Source organism: Excalfactoria chinensis, chromosome 6 (genome assembly GCF_039878825.1).
Source record: "Excalfactoria chinensis isolate bCotChi1 chromosome 6, bCotChi1.hap2, whole genome shotgun sequence".
Lineage (NCBI taxonomy): Eukaryota > Metazoa > Chordata > Aves > Galliformes > Phasianidae > Excalfactoria > Excalfactoria chinensis.
Genome location: NC_092830.1, coordinates 10824479 through 10832475, shown reverse-complemented (window position 1 = coordinate 10832475; position 7997 = coordinate 10824479).

Genomic DNA, 7997 nt, shown 5'->3' with positions numbered 1-7997 from the left:
AGAGCTAAGTGATGTAAGCCTGCTAAAAACATACACCTCAAGAAGCACAAAGGAGTGAGGGATTACACATTGCTTCAGGCTATCGCAAACTACATAGAATAAGGAACCAGACTGAGCCACATAACAGCTAAAACCCTCCTTAGAATCTTCATATCTGCTCAATTAGAGTAAGTGACTGTGCCAGCAAAAATAAAAAAGACAAAAAATGTGTACCTGGTGTACAGCTCAGTTCTACATCCACCCACATCAGTTGGGACTTCCTGTAACTCCTTTCTAAAGGTCTCTGGATGAGCCGCCAAAAGACTAAGATCCATCAGACTCTGTATCCTTTCTTCCACTGTGACAACAGAACAAGATAAAATGTAACTCAATCAGATCATTCACAACACATAGTATATGAAAGCATATGCACATAAAGCAGTTCCAGCAAACACTGACATTTTAAAGTACCTAAGACAGAAATGAGCTCCTTCACAGTAACAGCAAAACACGATCACGGAGGAGCCTGCATAAACATCCCTACCCTTGTTTTACCTCTGAAGAGATCCTGTATTTTCAGACTGCCATTCCTTTTCATCTCCAAAAGGTGACGCTGTATTGTAGGTTCCTAGTTCTGCTCTTCACAGAGGCTGCCCTACAGCAGAAATTAACAGCCTGCATAAATCAATAACTTGCAAGGCTGCACTGCAGACAGAGCTGCAAAATGGGTTGCTCTAACTGAAGAGAGAATACATTCTGTGTTTTAAGCAGACCACTTCCTAGATATAGCTTCAAAGCCAGTAATGTCAGCTAAAATGAGAGTAAGTGAACTCCCACTTGAAGACAAACTGCTGGAAGCTACTGAGATAATATTACTCTGGAATAACCATCTGGATCAACAAAAGTCCAGCAAATAATCTTCACAGATCACTATCTCTGCAGGAAAAGAACCCTCAAAGCTAACTACTTCATTAACTATGATACAACGTTAAGAGTCCACCAACTGGAAGTTCTTTTCACCTCTCCTTACCCTCATACACCTGATATCAGAAGCTTCAAATCTCAACAGTATGTGAGCTGCCACCTGGTCTTTAAGAATGTAAAAATAAATCCCAAACAAAAGCTAGTTAGTAACTGTAGTAGGAAAAATAAACCCCTGTACTGCCATTAATAAACACAGTCCTACAAAGAAGGTAAAAAAATACTTGTGCTGAAACAGCTGAAAACCCAAGGTACAAATTAGACAGGCAAGACAAATAAGTCAAAACTTTCTCCACATTTGCCAATTAAAACAGCCCTGCTCCAACAGATCCAAAGAAGTCAGTCTTTGTTCTCATGAGTAGTCTCAAGCAAAAATAAATGTTTCTGTTTCAGACAAAGCCTAGTAGATAAATAAGTCCCAAGCTGCAAAGCCTCATCAGTAGCATTCCTGCTGTCACACCCCAGGCCCAGCAACTTGAGGCAGAGCTAGCTACTTTATTTCAACCCCCTTAGCATAGTCAGTGGAACTCATAACTGAAAATATTGCACCCATCCATTCTTGGAGACTCCAGCAGCTCAGCTGCCTCCCAAATTGATCTGCAAGAAAAATGATAAACAGCCAAAAGAGCATTAAAGGAAGGTTGTGGTACTCTCCCATAGTTAATTTAGGATTCCCAACCCAAAACAACTCATTTAGGCTGGCTCCATTCTCCTCCCATTATAGGAATAGAACCAAGCAGCAATACACCCTCGAAGCAACGGAGGACAATGTTATCCCAGCCTGTACCAGGAGGTGGGTTACCACCACCTCAAAGGAGGACATCCAGCAGCATGAAGTGTACCGTGTTTAGACAAACTAAAGTGCAGGAATTCCCCTATGAGCATTAAGAAAAATTCTTTACTGTTCCCTCACCGAGAATGGCCAGCAAAATTTACACAGACATTGCAGAGTCTGCCTACTTGTATATATTCAGAGCTGTTTAGATACAGTCCTGAGCCACCTGCCCTTTGTAGCCCTACCTAGGCACAAATGCTGGAGAAGACACCGTCCTAGAGGTCCCTTACAATCTCAGCCATTCCGTGACTCCAGTCTCTACCCTAATAGGTCGAACTTGCAATTAACTTCCACATACCTGACTCCTTTCTCACACATAACATCCAACCTTTCATGCAGAAAAGCCTAATTCTTACTTCCAGAGCTCCTCCTGAGCCCGGATAACATATCAATATTACCTCCAAACACAATTTAACCACCATTAAGGACAGCCCTGCTATTCAAATAAGAGCTATTAAATCCTGCATGTCATATTTCTGCAATAGTACAAGTTGAGTATTTGACACATCCAAAACAAAACATCAATCCCATTAAAGCATGCAGACTACTCAAAACAACTGAGAATAGTTAGCAAACTATATAACAAATGTAAGAGACAACAACAAAAAGGAGGAGAGTAACAATACCTATAGAAAGATAAAGGTTAAATAGGCACACACAGATCCTTCCTTCACTGCTACACCTCCCACTACATTTTCACCTGTGAACTCCCACCTTCAAATTTAACTAGCTAAGTTCCCTACATCGAAACGTCAAATTACGAGTAGTACAACAAGCAACCACTTTACAGTGGACCATTCCTAAGCAACCTGAGCAGTCAAATCTGGTCTAAAAGAAAAAGATGGCCACACCCTACCAGCTGTGCAACATAAGTGAGTCATTAAGAGATCTGAATAGAAGCATCACTGAAGAACAACCACAAAAAGCTAAAAATTAAGATAGGCCCCTATAGCTTGTTCAGCCTTCATGTTTTTAAGACACGCTTCTTGTTCATTCCCTCAACCTTAGTCAGGGGAGATTTGTGTCAAAAGACACACTGGATGCAGCATTACCCAAACACCTCCTCCTTGTTCAATTTGTAAGCACTCTCACTAACCTCATGGATTTCTTAGCAAATACAAAACTCATCTGCTTCTCAAAATCTTCCCTTGTTTTGCATAACAATCACTTGCTTGATCTTTACAGTTGCTCTTAGTAACCTCAACTGTTACCTGCTAATTTATGAATCCTATGAGCTGAGCAGGCTGCCAAAACATTTACATTATAAGTCAATTAATAACCTCCAAAACTTACAGTTCTGTACATTCGAGTAAAAAAATCATTTCCACTAGTACTAAAGAGCAATTGAACTAGACAATGACATTCATGAGTCACCTCTCAGACCTATCAAGCCAGGCTTTTTTCTCTAGAACAGGTACCTTCACACTGCCCTAAGCTGAAATAATGAATATAAACCAGAAATAAAAGTGTATCTGTAAGCCTGAGAAAATAAGGTAAACAGCAAAAAAGAAACTCTAGAGACAACTCTTATGTCCTAACTTACAAAACTTCACAGCTTTGGTCCATAATTCATACCTTTTTACTCCTGCTTCTGCACCTTTGAGAAGATGTTCTCCTTCCCTTAAACGTGGAAAAATAAAAGTAGACAAGCCTGCCTGTTTAAAGTGGCTCACCCAGGCACGGTAGCTCTCCACAACAACGGTACTACACAGCAGCAGGACTTCCTTTCCTAAGCAGCAGTTGTTGGAACACTAACAATGTTTCTCAACTCTGAAGTAACTGAAGGTATAAGTGACTGATTAGAAATAAACATCCCAAACCACAGAAAACTAAAATTTACTTAAAGAAAAATACAGCTACAGGAACAAAATTAAGTAAATCCACCACTTACCTACAGAAAACCTCCCTTATTCAGATACCTGTAACAAAAGGTACCCCCAACATCCCTTAAATGAGAACTGCAAAGGGGAGGATCCTGGCTCCACCCCTTCTTGTCAGCTGCATTGTGTGCACCTGAGCTCCACGGAGTCAGCTCTAGCTTCCTACCTGATGCTGTCACCTGTTTAATCTCTGACCTGCAATTCTGCTGCCACATGAAATGAAAACCTGCTTTCAAAAGATAACAAAAGGATACATGCAGTGAGATCTCTAATGGGAAAGCATTATTTCATAGAATGACAGTTTATGGATTATGACAAATCATGAAATACGCGTTAAATGTAAAGGTTAAGCGTAAAAGACTGCCATTGCTGCTACAAACCAAACACTTGTAGTGAAAACACAGTCCTCAGTAATATGTTCTTACAGTGAAAAAAGTAGCTAAAGTATAATGTATACATGCACATACAGTGATGTTTAGCAACAATAATGCAAAGATAGTACAAGAGAGGCAGTGGTAAGTATCCAAAAAGTTAGCAGTGATAAATAGCCCAAAGGTAATTTAAGGGAAAGACTCACCCAATAAAGGCCTTCAGTCTGCTGGAAACACTGTAACAAACAGTAATAAGTATCCCAAATGTAATTTAAAGGAAAGACTCACCCAATAGAAACTATCAGTCTGCTGAAAACACTGAAGCAAACTCCACCAAGGAGCAATCTCAAAGGGATGCTGCTCCAGCCCTGGTCAGCCCTTAAATGAGGTCTAGAGGAGGTGGAGTCAGGCTCTACCCCATACGGGAGCACAGCTGAATTACCCTCACCTGTGCTCCCACGGCTGACCTGAAGCTTGCCTCAGCTGATTAATCAGTGGTTCAGGCTGTGATTACATATACATATACATATACATACATGCACAAATGCATATACTATATGTATTATAGTAATGCATATACATATGTATTTATTTAACATGCAACACGAGACTGAGTTCAGCTGTCAGGTTTTCAAAGGTACGTTAATGTAACTAGAGGATGGCAATATACAAGGGCTGCTTCAGAAGTTGTCCTGCAACATCAGAGACAGATGTCATCGGTACGACAGAAGAGTCTGAACCTTCCCACTGACATCCCATTACACGTTGCTGCTGTGTGACAGATGGCAGTAGAGGGTCAGTCTGACGGAATACCATCTGACGTGCAAGTGTGTACAAAGCAAACGTGTGTCACTGAATTAATCCATGGTTTGAAATCATTTCTGCTTTTCCCATAATGACACACCCTGCTAAAGAATAGAATGTGTCCTCTCTTTTCTTATAGCCTCTCTACAGACCTTGAAAATCTCTGCAAATCGCTTAGTAGTGCACACGAAGGACAACTGGCTACCGGAGTGAAAAATACACTTGGTCATACAGGCAGATGGGTCGTCAACAGGTTTTATTCATGTGCATTTTTACTTTCTGCGTGTAGCTGAAATGCCAAGTCACGGCTTGAAGCAGTGATGGAGCATCAGGTGGGAAGGCAAGGGTAATGGAGTCAAGGGACTTTGTGTGGCAGGAGCCTGCAGGAGTTTTTCTCCCCTGGTCTGGCTCGAGCCCAACATCCAGCCTGGGGGATGTCCTGGTGGGGAGCTCAGGACACACGAGCTGGTGAAAGCATGAGGGCTTCTGCTCTGCAGCGCTGCCCACAGACAAAGCCCAGACCCCAGGGCGCAGCCTCAGCCCTCGGCTCAGAGGAATATGTGGGCAGTGCTGGTGCAGCCTCTCCCTACCCAACAAGAAGTGGAAGCAATCCTCCTTGTCCTCTGGTGCTTCTTCACCAGAGACAGAGGTATCCAGTGATGAAAAATAAGATCCCTTGGGTCCATGAAGCACACTGTGACACTGTCTGTAGCAGGGGATGGTAACACGCAGCATTATCTGATTTCGTTCAGGGGTGGATGCTGGGAAACACACAAGGCCTGTGGTTCTCAAGTTCCTACGAAAGCGCTACGACCCACTGATGGCAGTGCTTATAGCTGTGCTGCTGCCTCAGCTGGTGATGACCTGTATTGTTTTCTCATGGATGTGGCACGAATGTCAGTGAGTTGGCTTTTCCCCAAAATACTGCTGCATTTGGCAGTGAAGCATTTGTGGTGATAGGATCCTGGATGACCAACTCAGCTGCTGGCAGTATGCTGCTAGGATGAATGTTGCAATGTCTTTTAAGCGTGCTCTTAGTTCCCATCAGCGAGCAGTGCTTTCTGAAACTCATTCTCACAGAGTGTGCAAGAGAGAAGAGACAGCTCCAGGACAAGGTCATCCTGACCGTGACCAGGAGAGAGGCCAAACTGGTGGTGAAGCAGAGTTGCAGGAGGCAGCAAAAGAGGATGTACTTGCCCGAGAAAGAAAGAATCTCTGCAGCGGATCCGGCCCATTCTCCCGCTCCTTTGAAGCAGAGTTTGACTCCCTGTGCAGCAAAATCAGCACAGACCCTTCCCTTTGGCCCACGTGTCCCAGCAGCTCTCCCACAGACAGCGTCTCTTCCCCAGATTCCCGCAATTCTCAGGGTTCCCCATAGCCATCTAGTGCCCCCGTTACCTGTGTCAGCAGGGCCGGGGTTCCCTGAAAGACCGCCTTTCTGAGTAATAAAGACACCCTTTGCAAAAGCAGCTGTTTTGACCATTTCCATTGGTTATAGTGCATAGGGCTGAGGCCAGCACTTTGTGCAAGGGAAGGTGTTGGACAGCTGCACACCACTGAGGGACTCCTTGGTCCCAGCATCAGCTTGCTTTTCTAATTGGACTGTCACCCAGGCTCCCGCCAGAACAGGGAAGTGCTGGGGAGGCTTGATACGTGAAGAGTTGTCCTTCTAGGCTACTGCCCTGAATAAGGGAAGGCAGTGAGAGAAGGAAGCACCTGGAAGGAGGAGTTTCCAGCAGTGAGCACATCTAGGAGAAACAACATGGTAGCTAAGGCTGCCAGTAAAATGCTTATGTCAGCAGGTGAATAGATGACAGCCTGCTTCATGGCAGAGACCAGAAATCAAAGAAATCATTTTACGAGTCATGGCAGAAATCATCGAATGGTGTGGATTGGAAGAGACCTCAAGGACCTTTGAGTTCCAAACTCCCTGCCACAGCCAGGCTTGTGAATCATGAAAGTATCTTTTCTATATAAAGGTGGACTCCATTACCCAGCAAACAGGTTTTTTTTTATAAAGGTCCCCGTTTTGCTGTGGACATTGTTTACAACTGTTGTCCAGGGAATTTGGTGTTCCCTTGCCCTGGGTAAGTAGGAGGACTCCATTACCCAGCAAAACACAAAGGATTTTCACCCTATACCTGAGACCAGCTAGCAGAAATAACTGTTATGGGGCAAAGGTTGTCAAAAGAGATACTGAGAAAGTGAAGGTTCCGGGGAGGCTTCATTGTAGCCTTCCAGTACTTGAAAGGAACATATAAATAGGTGGGGGAATGGCTGTTTACGAGGGTGTATAGTGATAGGACAAGGGAGGGATGGTTTTAAACTGAGATAAGGGATATTTTGTTTGGATATTTGGAGGATGGTTTTCACACAGAGGGTGGTGAAGCACTGGAACAGGTTGTTCAAGGAATTAGCGGATGCCCAATCCCTGGATGCAATCAAGGCCAGTCTGTATCTTGCTCTGGGCAGCCTGGTCTAGTGGTCGGTGATCCTGCACAAAGCAGGGGGGTAGAAAGTAGGTGATCATTCCGGTCCTTTTCAACCCAGGCCGTTCTGTGATTCTATGATTCAAAATTAAACATGTTAAACTTGTTGCATGGATACCTTATGATACTTTTTAATAGCTATTCCAATAAGAATTTCTCTGTAAACACTATTAATGAAGAACTCTTATTTTTATTTTGTTTTGTTTTGCTTTTTTTTGTTTGTTTGTTTTTGTTTTATCTTGTTTTATTTTGTATTCTTCTATGCAAGTAAAAGCTGGAAAGGGAGTGTCTGTGAGCCTAAACACAACCATTTCTGGAGGGTTGGAAATGGCTCAACATTGCTAGAAGAGACTCAGGAAATTAGGGGCACCCAGTGGGACTTAAGCACCTCCCAAGGCTTTAGGGGATACCAAGGTTAAGGAGCAGCATTCAGGGTGCCAGAGACTTTGACACCTTCTCTGAGCTGAAGAGCAGTGGACAGAGTGAGGACAGACTCAGGGTTGGTCAGGGACACTCAAAAGAATAAGGCATGTTCTAAGCGGCAAGTGTCATGGGAAGGTGTTTTGCAGATGCACAGGAAGACCTCCCCAACATCCCACTTGGACCCGATGGTTGAACTGTGCGCCAGAGTATGTGCAGGTTGGATATCGCCTGATCA